This window comes from Lygodium microphyllum, chromosome 14 (assembly GCF_053477565.2).
Source record: "Lygodium microphyllum isolate KBCC chromosome 14, Lygodium_microphyllum_v1.1.10, whole genome shotgun sequence".
In the NCBI taxonomy this organism is placed as follows: domain Eukaryota; kingdom Viridiplantae; phylum Streptophyta; class Polypodiopsida; order Schizaeales; family Lygodiaceae; genus Lygodium; species Lygodium microphyllum.
This window is the reverse complement of record NC_141148.1, coordinates 136,492,467-136,508,942: the sequence shown is the minus strand read 5'-3', so window position 1 is coordinate 136,508,942 and position 16,476 is coordinate 136,492,467. Positions and strand designations below refer to the sequence as shown.

Below are 16,476 nucleotides of genomic sequence, written 5' to 3'. Positions count from 1 at the left end.
TCACACAAAACTTCCATGAAGGGTAGTTGTTCTTGTTGAGCTTCTCGATAATGGGATTTTCACTATTCTCTGCCATTATCACAAACAAGGATACAACACAGCAAGCTAGTCTTCTACAATCTTTCACAACACATGCACAGCACTACACCAAGCAACCTTTTTCACTGATTGCTCAATAGTACATGTAATCTGCAACTTGTTTGCAGATAAACCTTCTGTTTGCTTCTTGCAAACACCTCAAAAATTACAGATTCAAAATCTGTAACCTATGCACCCACTTTCGGTCAATACAGCGGAAATCAGAGTAGTGTACCCTGAAATTGCTATCTGCAAAACGGTGTCGAAGGGTTTCAAAAGCAAAGTCGCGACCACAGAGGACCTTGACTAATTTTAGGATAGAAGATCAATCAAGCATATTCAAACTTCATTCAATGTACCCTCAAGTCATGAGTGAACTGTTCTTATTTACTGCTGTCTATTGTTGTTAAAACAGAGTAGCCACAAACAGTATCTCTGTTTGATTTTCTTCTAATAAAGAATTACAGTCATGTCTGTGTTATGAAATAGTCCTTCTTTTGAACACTCCTTCAGCAGGCCACCTTCTTTTCTCTGTTGTACTATGCTCCAGAAAAGTTATGTGCTGTAATTCTTGAATGAACACAAATATTAGTAGTGGAAACATGGAATATTGCAGAGAGGAAGCTTGCAGCCCATTGGGATAGTTGGCATCTTCTCTCACTATATAGCAGTGATTATGAAAAGTCCACCTCAAACAGCCCAATTTCACCCCTGAACCATGGCAGAAGAGTCATTTTGAGGTGATTTATTTGCAGGCTCTTCCATCATGACCACATCCTCTTTATTGCTGCCCATTGGTACTGCTTCTGTACTGCTTGACATATTTGAAGCACCATCATCATCAACTATCTTTAGTTCCGCTGGTAGTTGCCCTGATTTAAGTGTCTTTCCAAGCCTGACAACTTCCTCCAATGTTTGAGAGTTTGCAATAGCATCCTTGATAGCCAAAATCTGCTCCTTGGTTGGACCAGTTTGTTTAACTTCTTCAGCTTTAGGAGGAGATTTTACATCAGGTATTTCACTAGGCACAAATGTCTTTGCAGGAGGCGGTTCCACGTTTAGAGGTTTTGCATCCTTCGTTCCAAACAAAGCTGTTGCCTCTTGTCTCTCCTTTTGCTTGACTTTTCTAAAATCTAGAAGGCGTAGCTTCTGCAACTTGTGAATGACATAAAGATGATAGTGTTGTTTCTTTGTGACTGTATTATCAAGAAAGCAGAGGGTCTACAAATTTGTTAGCCCTTCAAGAGGATCAAGCTTAGCGTATCTGAAAGCTCATCATGAGAACCTCTTTGTCCAATGTATACCAGAATACACCCAGTCACAGCAGCACCCGTGAGTTTGTATCTCTCACAGCGGGAGTACATTCTCATGTGAAGGTATCACAGGCCCTTCTTATGTGAAGGTATCACAGGCCAATTGTCCGCAGACAGATGAGCAGAGGGCCGAGATGGCCAAGATCCCTTATGCTTCAGCTGTGGGCAGTTTGATGTATGCCATGATAGCCACTCGTCCAGATATTGCGCATGCAGTTGGTGTTGTGGCACGCTATATGGCTACACCTGGCAGCAGACATTGGGATGCCGTGAAGGGTATCATGAGGTACCTGAAGGGCACAGCAGATATGTGTATTTGCTATGGCAGCCAGGATACAGGGGTCGTGGGGTACACTGACTCCGATTATGCAGGACATGCAGATAGTAGGAAGTCCACTTCTGGCTATGTATTCACCTATGCTGGAGGGGCTGTCTCTTGGATGTCCAGGGTTCAGAAGTGTACGGCTTTGTCTACCACTGAGGCCGAGTATGTTGCAGCCACTGAGGCTTGCAAGGAGGCCATATGGTTAGGCCGTCTAGTTGCTGACCTTGGGATTGATGCTACACCTACACTGCATTCGGATTCTATGAGTGCCATTCAGTTGGCTAAGAATCCGGTCTTCCATGTGAAGACGAAACACATTGAGTTGAGGTATCACTTCATACGTGGCGTCGTGGAGGACAGGTCTGTTGACCTTGTCAAGATCTCCACTGACGAGAATCCTACAGATTTGCTCACGAAGACCCTCACTACTGAGCGCTTTGCCTTCCTCAAGAGGTTGATGGGCGTTGGATGAGATGTCGCCTTTCCTCATCCCTTGTACCTATGTACATTTGTACTATCTTTTCTTTTTCTTTTCTCTCTCACTAGGGCAGATTCGCCTTTAAGTGGGAGGTTGTTGGGGGTAAAGGCGCCTCCGCCGTGCCGCCCCGTGTATTACTACATTGACAGTACCTGCCACTGCACACTGCAGGTGGCGGGCGCCCATCACGTCACTTTATTCTTTATTCTTTTAGTGACAGTTTGAATAAAGGAAGGCCCGGTCACACATTGTGACTGTTGGAGTTCCCATTTCTTGTCTCTCTCTTTCTTGCTCTTGCTCTCCCGCCATAGCTCGCGTGCAAGCTTCGATCCTTCTCACCTTTCAGGAGGTAGTATAAAAGAAAGAAGAAAGAAGAAAAGGAAGTAGAAAAATTCCCATATTTTAAAGAGGAGTTATCTACCCTTCTTGAAAGGACTGGCCCTAAGGGCTTCAATGTTTTTTGCTTTTTACTTGGTGATATTCACAAAAGATCTAATATGGTATTTTGGACTCTAATTGTGTTCACATTATCAAGAATAAAGTGAGAGAAGTGAATGACTCTATTCTTCTTGCTGGGACGAGGTATAGTATACCAAAATTTATTTTTACTCACTATATTTTTCTATGAGAGAGTTAGAGATAGCCAATTCTATGCAACACTACAAGATACATGCCTCATATCGATGTTCAAAGTGACGAAAATGTTCACTAAAAAATTTACCCCCGTTGTCACTAAACACATTGGTATTTTGGATGCCATAGAACCGTTGCTATCTACATCGCTATTTACGTCGCTATTTACATTGCAAATGCAACACATATAGTGATGCTTTGCGATGCTAATAGCGATGCGTGCAAGTATATTTGTGACACTAATAGTGACAGTTACAGAGTTTTTTTTTGTGGTAGGGTAGCAAGCTAGTCTGCCACATATAGCACAATGTGCTGTATTTGGGCCATACAAAAGAGTTAAAGTAAAGTGTACAATGGTCATCAAAATGAAGGCAAAGTGTACTTGAATGCATAAGACTAATACATAAAATAAATACAAGATCACTTAACAAAAGTGCTCATGGAATCATGGCAAGATACAAAGGATGATAATAATATAGCGCATAGAAAATGCCTACATAAATCACATGACCAAAAAAGAAGAGGATGTGCACTCCATGGTTCCAAGCACGAGCTATAGATCCTCGCCTCCTGCTGCAAAGGAGCATCAAATAGACTCTACAAAAAAAGAAACAACTACATATCAGTCCACCATACAATAATGCATTTTAATTAAACCTTGTAACTATAGACAAAAAAGATGAGTGACTTACTCGACCGTCGTGTGCATACAATCTATTGATCAATGCAATGAGGCCGTGTCTCTCTTTATATTGAGTCTCTAGGCTGGTGGGATCGCGGTTTGTAATGGAGTGCTGCAAAGCAAACAAAATACAACTGTTAGAAACACGATTATTAGTAAAGAGATATTGCAAAAAAATAAGTGAGAAGAATAAAATAAAAACTTACAAAGTTCTCTAGATAAGTCCTATGGCTACCACTCCCAAGATGATGGACCACCCCTCATTACCTTGTACTGTTGTCTTCAACGTCTTGGAGAATCTGTAGCCTCTTCCCTGAGTCAGCACTAGTCATTTGTATCTAGCCACTTGAGCTTACCCTTAAATGCTTTGCATGCAGCCGATCGTATGTGTGACATGTACGCACACATGTACTCCATCATCCAGTCTCTAGAAAACTCCTCATGCAAGGATGCTACTATGTAGTCCTTGCTCCCCTCCGGTATGTTCTTCCAATGATCCAAGACATTGTGCAAAAAAACTTGTTGGTACAACTCTCTGATACGATCCATCACCCTCCTCCCCTCATCATTCATGATGACAGCTCTTGTTCTATCATCTACAAGATATCCATACCCCTATGGGATATGTCTAAGATGTGTTCTCTACGACCACGCTCTTGGGAATATCTAGGAGACCCCTGTCCATTTGGTGTACCCACGGGGGTAATGTCTCTCGGACTAGCATCCATAGTGGTGCCACCTATGGATGACTGAAAAAAACCTAGAGTGACTGGAGTAGATGTCCCCATAGGTGTGAAAAATCCCACAGGTGACGCAACTCTAGCAGAACGAAGAGATGGAGACATTGCGTCGGTACCTCCACAACAACCACCTGAGCCACCCTCTCTCGAACTTGCATGAGAGCGAGGAGTAGCACCTGTATCTCGAGCGGACCACCGGCTCACTGCATCCACATCTTTGCAGCATCCCCAAGAAACACTCCCTCCGTCCAGCCTAAGTCTGGGGCATCAATCTCATCTATTGAAACCCGAAGCATCAGAGCGTGCCGAAGTAGATCTAACAAAATGGCCTAATGGTGTCCGAGATAGCTCTTTTTTCGCTATATCTAGGAATCAAGCCATTTGATCTTGAGACATACGTATGAAGATCTCCTGTAGCTCCTGGTTGTGCATACCTCAACTCATCGTGATATCCACCAAGGTCACTTGCACAGACAAGAATTAATGTTAGCATAATCAATATAAAGATTCAAGTAAAACATGGTAATATAACTCTTAAAAAAATGATCTCACTTAAAATGCATATTCTAGAGTACCCTTATAAGCGATTCATCAAGGAATTGAGTAGGTGGATACTCCAAGTATGACATAGCATATGGTCCCATGTCAATCACCTAACACAACTCTCCATACAGTGGAAGGTTGATAGAAATGTCACCACAAAAGGATAAGTCCACCTCGTTCTCAAAGAATTCTTGGCCTCCTATCTTTTCATCATTGTTACCTAATTTTGTCTCCTCTACATGCTCCAAGATTTGGGCGGCCTCCACCTCTTGCAATATCGAACCCTCTATCTCCATAATGTCCTCATCTATGATGAGAAGCTTCCTTTCATCATATACTCTCGCACTTCAGGGAGCTGAAGGTACAACATACCACCATCAAGATTGTCGGGGGTTTGGATAGAAAATTACCTATTCAAAATCATATAAGAGAGATTTAACATTTATGCCATATATCATGTCATAATAAAATTTTTAAAAATATAAATTCATGTACCTATTCACAATGGGCCGGCAATACAAATGTGTCGTGCAAATCCATCCATCTTTTTTCAGAATCTATTTTGAGAAATCCAGATGGACCTTGTCGAACAGTTGCCCTGGCTCCTTCTTCCAGTACCACTTTGAACCATTGCACATCCAATAGAATCGTGGAGAAACTACGGTAATACACCATGATAATACTTTGCAAGTTTCCAAAATACTCGATCTCTTCTATAACAGTGTTTGGATCCATGGCTCCGTCGGCTCTCTTGCTCAAACTTTGCCATGATTCCACAATTCGTTGTGAAGTGCATTTTGTCGATATGCTCCACGTGGAAATGCCATCCGCGTGACCATACTGTACTATATATTTTGTAATATACATTGAAATGGATAATTAGTTGTTACATATAAAATCATGATATGACAGCTTATAAAATGTGTAGTCACCTTTGGACTACATCCCGTCACTCCTCAATTGAGAGCTTCGCCCCTTCACGAGAGGCTACGATCAAAGCTCCATGCAACCATCTCATTGATATAAACTACGGCATCTCCTCCATGCCCTCAAGACATCGAAGTGGTCAATGGCATGTAGTACATAGAAATTGAGATTGCACTTCTTCTCGATCTTTCATGGCTTACTTGTACCTAGCAAGCCACATCTCGATGGAGGCATGGTGCAACATACAAAAACGATTCACTTTCTCCTCCATTGCAACATCCATCCTTTCTTCTACCCCAATTCCAACCACCACATCTGTGGTCAGTCTATCATTGTCCTTCTCAGTGACCATAGCATACTATTGTCGGAATCCACTGTTGGTAGCCCCACTGTGAGATATGCACTAACATCTCGGACACCAACTAACCTTCAGCCATGCTACCTTCTGGTTGAGCTCGTTGTCGAACAAAGCCTTTCAAGGTTTTCATGAAGGGCTCCAAGAAGGACATCCATCGCATATGGGCAGGTCCTGCAATCTCCACTTCATCTACAAGATGCAGTAGGAGGTGGATTTGTATCATGAGCATACTAGTGGGCAGGTACTTCTCAAAGAGACAGACCATCTCCACTGCTCCCCACCTTGCAGATTCAATAGAGGATGTCTTACTCTCCTATGAAATCCATTGTACTAAATTTGACAACTTGTAAATCGCCCCGTGCATTTCTGGAGTAATGCATCCAGTGATCGCAATCGGTAGTACAAATTTCCACAAATAAAAAAGCATTACAAACAACGTCTTGACTCTGAATAGCAAAACACACATACCACTTACAATCCATTCGTAGTACAAAACTGACATATCTTGTGCCAATCATGGGATTTTAACCTTGTTAATTGGTCATTACTTCACAAAGTACTGTTCTTTAGTGGACAAAACCCAAGGAGTGTGAGGTAGTTGCAAGTGAGCATCACTTCTCGACTGTGGCCATTCAAATGTGGCCAAAGAACCTCCATCTTGTCCACCTCCTTCAAATCCACTCGTGCCCATGCAATGTCTCTCTTTCCTGTGATGTGATCCCATAGTAAGCTACCCACATTCTTGAAAATATACATGAGATCTAACAAGTGGTTGATCTGTAAGTGGGTCCAATACGACAACTCGTAGAAACCTGAGAACCATCTCATTCCATTTGGATGCGACTCTGTGTGGATCATGTTGAGATATCGAGCTCCACTCGTGATATGCCAGGGTGACCGTTGTGCATTTATGTCACCGACTTGTTAGCTGTAGATGCGGTTGGTACACTGCCCATGAATAATAGCTAGATAACAGTTATCCTTATCTACTCTAGTTCGTGGCTCAGTTAGTATGCCACCTTAGTTAGTTGAGTTTGGTTTGAGACCCATATATAGGGTTCTTCTATTTCTATGTACTAGAGTTTTTTTTTGCTTACACAACTAAGAATAGGAAAACTGTTTTCAGCCTCCACCTTTGTGTGTATTCCCCCATTCTACAGGTGAGAAATCTACAAGTGAGACTCCTTCCTTCTCTCCCACAATCGTGATATCGTAGTAAGGAGCTCAAGAAAGCAAACCAAGTTCGCGGTGTTCTGGTAAGAGGACCAGTGTTGCTTTCATTTTTCGAGTTTGGGAGCAAGTCTCTACAGGTAGCATAGCCGGAAAGTGCATTGTCTCAGATTGAGACGCCCTTCGCGATATAGCAAGAGGGCAGTATATGCTACGGGCAAGGGATTTAGCCCTAGGTTGCTATGTTTTTTTTATTTGAGGCCATTTCGGGGCCTGTTTTGGAGGCGGAAGCTATTCGTACGCACTCAGGAAAAGGCCCTATTTTTTGTTGTGCGACCACTGTTCTATAAGTCGGTGAAAAGTTACCGTAGAAATTGCATCGTATGCCTATGCGTAGAGACATTGGGAGTTACAGAATCATCCTTATTGCCTGTTGATGCAAAATCGTCACTAGGAAGTGACTGTGTGGTCAAATACCACTTTCGTCAGTTTTGCAGATTTGCTCTTGTGAGGCTGAAGCTGTGTTTTTTGCAGTGACAGAATTTTTTGCAGTGTTCTATAATGGCATTTGATTCTCTTTCACAGATTGTCACTGAAAAGCTTGACAAGAACAACTTCCAAGCATGGAAGTTTAGAATGACAAATTTCCTTATGGGAAAAGGATATTGGGAATTTGTTGCAGGAAATGAAGAAGAACTAGTTCTTCCTGATGTTCCCAATCAACAGCAAATGCAAGCATTTAAAGGATGTCATGAGAGAGCCAGAAAAGTTATGTACTGACTGTCTATCAGTATTTCAGACTCTATGATTGTGCATATTCAGGATGCAAGTACGCCAAAGGAGGCATGGGATACTTTGTCAAAAATTTATAGCACAAATACACAAGCCAAGAAAATGCAGCTCAAGCAAGAGTTGCACAATGTGCAAAGAGAAAGTATGAGCATTAATGACTACCACATGAAGATGAAGAAGATTGCAGATGCACTTGCTTCCATTGGGTCGCCAGTGGAAGATGATGATTTAGTTTCTGTGACCTTGAATGGTCTAGAAAAGGATTATGAACAGTTCTGAACATCTATTTCTGTCCGTGAAAGATTTTCTGATTTTGAGGAGTTGATTGCTCTTCTAATTTCTGAGGAGCAGAGAAATGTTGGTGCATCTTCTTCAGGAGGAACTTCAAAAGAAGCTGTCTTCTACTCTAATGCTGGAAGAGGTAGAGGCAGAGGTAGAGGAGGTCGATCTGGAGGCCTAGTAGAAATAAATATATGCAACAAACTCAAGAAAACCAGTCCTATGGAGGAGGACGTGGTAACTCTAGAGGCAGGGGGAGCCAAAGAGGTCGTGGTGGAGGGCAAAGAGAGCAAAATGCAAATAGCAATGTTGAATGCTACAACTGTGGTAAAATGAGTCATATGGCTAAAGATTGCTATAAAAAGCAGAATGACATCATGAATGGTAAATTGCAACGAGGGAATTATGCATCTTCTAGTAGACAGGGTGATGATAGAAATGAGCATTTGTTTATGGTGCAACACATGACCAATTCTGTGACAAGTATAGAAGAAAGCAACGATGTGTGGTATGTTGACTCAGGTGCATCAAACCACATGACAAGTCATGCAGAATGGATGCACGATGCAAGGAAAATGGAAAAACCAGGATTTGTGGAGACTGGTGATGATACTGCACATCCTATTGTGCAGATTGGAAAAATTCCTTTGTCTATGTAGGATGGGAAAAAGAAATACCTGTCAAATGTATTTCATGTCCCGAATATCACCAAGAATCTGGTTTCTATTGGTCAAATGGTTGAGCAGGGCTTGAACGTCAGATTAAATCCTCATGGATGCTTTGTTGAGGATATTAAAAATAAAGGTCGCTAGATAGCAAAAGGAAAGAAGAAGGGAAGAATGTTTACATTGGATGCAGACATGGTTGAATTGAGTGCAGCAATGTTTGCACATGGGACCGGTGTAGTTGCAGATATTGATATCCGGCATAAACGCATTGGTCATGTTAATGTACAACGACTTAAATCAATGCATGCCCAAAATATTGTTGCAGGATTGCCTAGATTCAAGGTTGCAGAAATGCATAAGGTATGTGAAGCCTGTCAATTTAGAAAACAGGCAAGGAAACCATCTCCTAGACATGTCCAAGAGAGTAAGAAGCCATTGGAATTAATCCACTCTGATGTGTGGACTACTAAAGCTGCATCTATTGGAGGCTGTTATTATTTTGTCACTTTTATTTATGACTATAGAGCAGAAAAGTTTGGGTGTATTTTATGAAAAAGAAAAGTGAAGTGTTTGGGCATTTCAAAACTCTTAAAGCTATGGTTGAAAAAGAAAAAGACATGCAAATAAAATACCTAAGGTCAGATGGAGGGGGAGAATACCTCTCAAATGAGTTTGCAAGGTTCCTGCGGGAGCATGGCATAAAGAAACAATATTCATGCAGTCATACCCCACAACAAAATGGAATTGCAAAAAGGAAAAACATGCATATTGGAGAGATATCTCGTGCCATGCTCAATGAAAAAGACTTGCCAGATTTATACTGGGCTGAAGTAGTTGCTACAGCAGTCTACATAATGAACAGGACTCCCACTGCAGCAATACATGGGATGACTCCAGAGGAGAGGTATACTGGTAGGAAACCAGATATTTCTCATTTGAAAATTTTTTATTGCATTGCCTATGTTCATGTGCCAGATGAGTTGAGATCCAAGTTGGATCCAAAAGCTGAGAAATGCATCTTTATTGGTTACTCTCTATAGCGAAAAGGGTATAGATGCTATAACCCTTCTACTCGTAAGTTTACAGTGAGCAGAGATATTATTTTTGATGAGATGAGTAGCTAGTATAAACCAGTAAATGTGATTGATGATGTAGATGCACAAAATGGTAATGCTGCACAAAATTCACAACAACAGTCACAAAATATTAGTGGACCTGGAGTGTCCTCTAGTAGTGGTTCACATTCTTCGCCATGGACAAGAAGATTGAAATCATGAGAATCTCCTCAAATCAATGCAGATAGTGGTATGTAGGTTTCATGAAAAGGAAAAGAGAAGGTAGATCAGCCCATGTTTGATGTGAATGCAGGTCACTCTTATGTGGATGGTGAATCTAGTGGCTCAAAACAAAGCATTGATGCTGAGTTGGGTATTTCTTCTATTGTTACACCTGGAGTAAGAAAGACCAGAGATGTTTTGAGAGCACCTGGGAGTGAATCTACTTTGAGTACGTCTACCAGAGCTAGGTATCCTGTGGATCGACTAAAATATGATGGATATATAGCCATTCACTATGCCTACATGGTCAAAGTGATATAGGAACTAGAACCCGCTTCTTTTGAGCAAGCCATGGGAAAAGAAAAATGGGAGAAAGCCATGGATGAAGAAATGGATGCCTTGCAAGAAAATGCTACATGGGAATTGGTACCTTTGCCTAAAGAGAAGAATGCAATTGGTTGTAAGTGGATTTATAAGGTGAAGCACAATGCAGATGATTCTGTGAACAGATACAAGGCAAGATTAGTAGTCAAGGGATATGCACAAACATATGGCATTGATTATGAAGAAACATTTAGTCCGGTTGCAAGGATGGCAACCGTAAGAGCAGTCATTGCTATGGCTACATCAAAGGGATGGTCTTTACATCAAATGGATGTAAAGAATGCCTTCTTGCATGGTGATTTGCAAGAAGAGGTCTATATGGAGCAGTCACCAGGTTATGTGCATGCTATTTATCCTAAGTTTGTTTGCAGGTTGAAGAAAGCCTTGTATGGCTTGAAGCAAGCACCTAGAGCATGGTCTAACAAGATAGGACAATATCTTGTCACTATTGGCTTTCAGATTTCTAAGGTAGATTTCTCACTTTATGTGAGAAAAACAGAGAAAGGTATTATGCTACTTGTCATTTATGTTTATGATTTGATTATGACAGGTGATAGTGATGAAGATATCCTTTATGTGAAAATATTATTGAAGCAGAAGTTTGAGATGAAGGATTTGGGAGAGTTGCGTTATTTCTTGGGCATTGAGGTGATTAGATCACCAAGTGGGATATGGCTCTTGCAAAGGCAGTATGGATTGGACATGCTGTCCAAATATGGGATGACAGGCTATACGCCTATTTCAGTTCCTTTGGAGTAGAATGTGAAGCTGAGCACAGATGCAGGTGAGCTTCTGCAAGACCCTACTATGTACAGACGCATAGTAGGAAGTTTGATTTATATGACTATTACTAGGCCAGATTTGAGCTATGCTATTGGATTGGTAAGTCAGTTTATGCAGGCTCCAAGGAAACCGCATTTGGATGCGGCTAGACGCATATTCAGGTATGTGAAGTCCACATTGCAGTATGGACTATTTTATGAGACTGGGGTTCAGATACAAATGTATGGATACACTGATGCTGATTGTGTCAAGATTGTGGGAGAGAAGGAAGGAGTCTCACTTGTAGCTTTCTTGCTTGCACAATGGGGGAATACACACAAGGGTGGAGGCTGAAAACAGTTTTCCTCTTCTTAGTTGTGTAAGCCAAAAGAACTCTCTTACAAAGAAATAGAAGAACCCTATATATGGGTCTCAAACCAAACTCAACTAACTAAGGTGGCATACTAACTGAGCCACGAACTAGAGTAGATAAGCATAGCTATCATGTAGCTATTATTCATGGGCGGTGTACCAACCGCGTCTGCAACTGACAAGTCGGTGACATAAATATACAACGGTCACCCTGGCGTATCACGAGTGGAGCTCGATATCTCAACACTCCCCCTCGAGCTCAATCCCAATTCCTGCACACCAAGCAGGTCTCTGAACTTGTGCAGCTTCTCTGCGCCCAATGCCTTCGTAAATATATCAGCTACCTGATCCTCTGTGCTGACATAAACTAGATCAATAAGACCTAGTAAAACCCTCTCTCGCACATAGTGATAATGCACCTCAATGTGCTTTGTTCTAGCATGATAGACTGGGTTATTTGCCAAGTGTATACTACTCATGTTGTCACAATAAATGACAACTGGCCCATCTGTAGACTGATGCATATCATAAAGTAGCTTATGCAACCAAGCTACCTCACATGCAGCCATTGCTGCACCCCTGTACTCAGCCTCTGTGCTCGACAAGGCAACTGTAGGCTGTTTCTTGCTGCTCCAAGTGACTGCAGCACTCCCAAAAGAGAACACATATCCACTGGTAGATCGTCTATCAGAAATACTACCAGCCCAATCAGCATCAGTGTATCCATGCAACTGTATCTGAACCCCAGTCTCATAAAATAGTCCATACTGCAATGTGGACTTCACATACCTGAATATGCGTCTAGCCGCATCCAAATGTGGTTTCCTTGGAGCCTGCATAAACTGACTTACCAATCCAACAGCATAGCTCAAATCTGGCCTGGTAATAGTCATATAAATCAAACTTCCTACTATGCGTCTGTACATAGTAGGGTCTTCTAGAAGCTCACCTACATCTGTGCTCAGCTTCACATTCTGCTCCAAAGGAACTGAAATAGGCTTACAACCTGTCATCCCATATTTGGACAACATGTCCAATCCATACTGCCTCTGCAAGAGCTGTATCCCACTTGGTGATCTAATCACCTCAATGCCCAAGAAATAACGCAACTCTCCCAAATCCTTCATCTCAAACTTCTGCTTCAATAGCATTTTCACATGAAGGATATCTTCATCACTGTCACCTGTCATAATCAAATCATCAACATAAATGACAAGTAGCATAATACATTTCTCTGTTTTTCTCACATAAAGTGAGAAATCTGCCTTGGAAATCTGAAAGCCAATAGTGACAAGATACTGTCCTATCTTGTCAGACCATGCTCTAGGTGCTTGCTTCAAGCCATACAAGGCTTTCTTCAACCTGCAAACAAACTCAGGATGAACAGCATGCACATAACCTGGTGGCTGCTCCATATAGACATCTTCTTGCAAATCACCATGCAAGAAGGCATTCTTTACATCCATCTGATGTAAAGACCATCCCTTTGATGCAGCCATAGCAATGACTGCTCTTACGGTTGCCATCCTTGCAACCGGACTGAATGTTTCTTCATAGTCAATGCCATATGTTTGTGCATACCCCTTGACTACTAATCTTGCCTTGTATCTGTTCACGGAACCATCTGCATTGTGCTTCACCTTATAAACCCACTTATAGCCAATTGCATTTTTACCTTTAGGCAAAGGTACCAATTCCCATGTAGCATTTGCTTCCAAGGCATCCATTTCTTCATCCATGGCTTTCTCCCATTTTTCTTTTCCCATGGCTTCCTCAAAAGAAGTGGGTTCTGGTTCCTGTATCACTTTAACCATATATGCATAGTGAATGGCTGTAAATCCATCATATTTCAGCCTATCCACAGGATACCTAGCTCTCGTAGACCTGCGCAAAGTAGGTTCACTCCCAGGTGCTCTCAAAACATCCCTGGTCTTCCTTACTCCAGGTGTAACAATAGAAGGAATACCCAACTCATCATCAATGCTCTGTTCTGAGCCACTGGATTCACCATCCACATAAGAGTGACCTGCATTCACATCAAACATGGGCTGATCAACCTTCTCTTTTCCTTTTCGTGATACCTGCATACCACTATCTGCATTACTTTGAGAAGATTCTCCTGATCTCAATCTGCCTGTCCATGGCAAAGAATGTGAACCACTGCTAGAGGACGCTCCAGGTCCACTAATATTTTGTGACTGCTGCTGTGAATTCTGTGGAGCATTACCATTTTGTGCATCTACATCATCAATCACATTTACTGGTTTATACCAGCTACTCATCTCATCAAAAACATCTTTGCTCACTGTAAACTTACGAGTAGAAGGGTTATAGCATCTATACCCTTTTTGCTGCAGAGAGTAACCAATAAAGATGCACTTCTCAGCTTTTGGATCCAACTTGGATCTCAGCTCATCTGGCACATGTACATAGGCAATGCAACCAAAAATTTTCAAATGAGAAATATCTGGTTTCCTACCAGTATACCTCTCCTCTGGAGTCATTCCATGTATTGCTGCAGTGGGAGTCCTGTTCATTATGTAGACTGCTGTAGCAACTGCTTCAGCCCAATAAAAATCTGGCAAGTCTTTTTCATTGAGCATGGCACGAGATACCTCTCCAATATGCCTGTTTTTCCTTTCTGCAATTCCATTTTGTTGTGGGGTATAACTGCATGAATATTGCTGCTTTATGCCATGCTCATGCAAGAACTTTGCAAACTCATTTGAGAGGTACTCTCCCCCTCCATCTGACCTTAGGCATTTTATTTGCAGACTTGTTTCTTTTTCAGCCATAGCTTTAAGGGTTTTGAAATGCCCAAAAACTTCACTTTTCTTTTTCATAAAATACACCCAAACTTTTCTGCTATAGTCATCAATAAAAGTGACAAAATAATGACAGCCTCCAAGAGATGCAGCTTTAGTAGTCCACACATCAGAGTGGATTAATTCCAATGGCTTCTCACTCTCTTGAACATGTCTAGGAAATGGTTTCCTTGCCTGTTTTCCAAACTGACAGGCTTCACATACCTTATGCATTTCTGCAACCTTGAATTTTGGCAATCCTGCAACAATATTTTGGGCTTGCATTGATTTAAGTCGCTGTACATTAACATGACCAATGCGTTTATGCTAGATATCAATATCTGCAACTATACCGGTCCCATGTGCAAACATTGCTGCACTCAATTCAGACATGTCTGCATCCAACGTAAACATTCTGTCCTTCTTCTTTCCTTTTGCTATCAAGCGACCTTTATTTTTCATATCCTCAACAAAGCATCCATGAGGATTAAATCTGACCTGCAAGCCCTGCTCAACCATTTGACCGACAGAAACTAGATTCTTGGTGATATTCGGGACATGAAATACATCGGACAGGTATTTCTTTTTCCCATCCTGCATAGACAAGGAAATTTTTCCAATCTGCACAATAGGATGTGCAGTATCATCACCAGTCTCCACAAATCCTGGTTTTTCCATTTTCCTTGCATCCTCCATCCATTCTGCATGACCTATCATATGGTTTGATGCACCTGAGTCAACATACCATACATCATTGCTTTCTTCTGCACTTGTCACAGAATTGTTCATGTGCTGCACCATGAACAAATGCTCATTTCTGTCATCACCCTGCCTGCTAGAAGATGCATAATTCCCTTGTTGCAGTTTTCCATTCATGATGTCATTCTGCTTTTTATAGCAGTCTTTAGCCATATGACCCATTTTACTACAGTAGTAGCATTCAACATTACTGTTTGCATTTTGACCTCTTTGCCATCTACCACGACCTCTTTGGCTCCCCCTCCCTCTAGAGTTACCACGTCCTCCTCCATAGGACTGGTTTTCTTGAGTTTGCTGCATATTCTGATTTCTACCACGGCCTCCAAATCGGCCTCCTCTACCTCTGCCTCTACCTCTTCCAGCATTTGAGTAGAAGACAGCTTCTTTTGAAGTTCCTCCTGAAGAAGATGCACCACCATTTCTCTGTTACTCAGAAATTAGAAGAGCAATCAACTCCTCAAAATCAGGAAATCTTTCACGAACTGAAATGGATGTCCGAAACTGTGCATAATCCTTTCCTAGACCATTCAAGGTCACAGAAACTAAATCATCATCTTCCACTGGTGACCCAATGGAAGCAAGTGCATCTGCAATCTTCTTCACCTTCATGTGGTAGTCGTTGATGCTCATATTTTCTCTTTGCACATTGTGCAACTCTTGCTTGAGCTGCATTTTCCTGGCTTGCGTATTTGTGCTATACATTTTTGACAAAGTATCCCATACCTCCTTTGGCGTACTTGCATCTTGAATATGCACAATCATAGAGTCTGAAATACTGATAGACAGCCAATACATAACTTTCCTGGCTCTCTCATGCCATGCTTTAAATGCCTGCATTTGCTGTTGATTGGGAACATCAGGAAGAACTGGTTCTTCTTCATTTCCTGCAATAAATTCCCAATATCCTTTTCCCATAAGGAAATTCGTCATTCTAAACTTCCATGCTTGGAAGTTGTTCTTGTCAAGCTTTTCAGTGACAATCTGTGAAAGAGAATCAGATGCCATTACAGAAGACTGCAAAAAATTCTGTCACTGCAAAAACCACAGCTTCACCCTCACAAGGGAAAATCTGCAAAACTGGCGAAAGTGGTATTTGACCACACAGTCACTTCCTAGTGACGATTTTGCATCA

General features: G+C 41.6%; 1 pseudogene; it reads right to left on the bottom strand.

The window, feature by feature from the left end:
• Positions 1-783: 783 nt before the first annotated feature.
• Positions 784-3,841, bottom strand: LOC148026150 (U2 small nuclear ribonucleoprotein A'-like; annotated as a pseudogene).
• Positions 3,842-16,476: the final 12,635 nt, after the last annotated feature.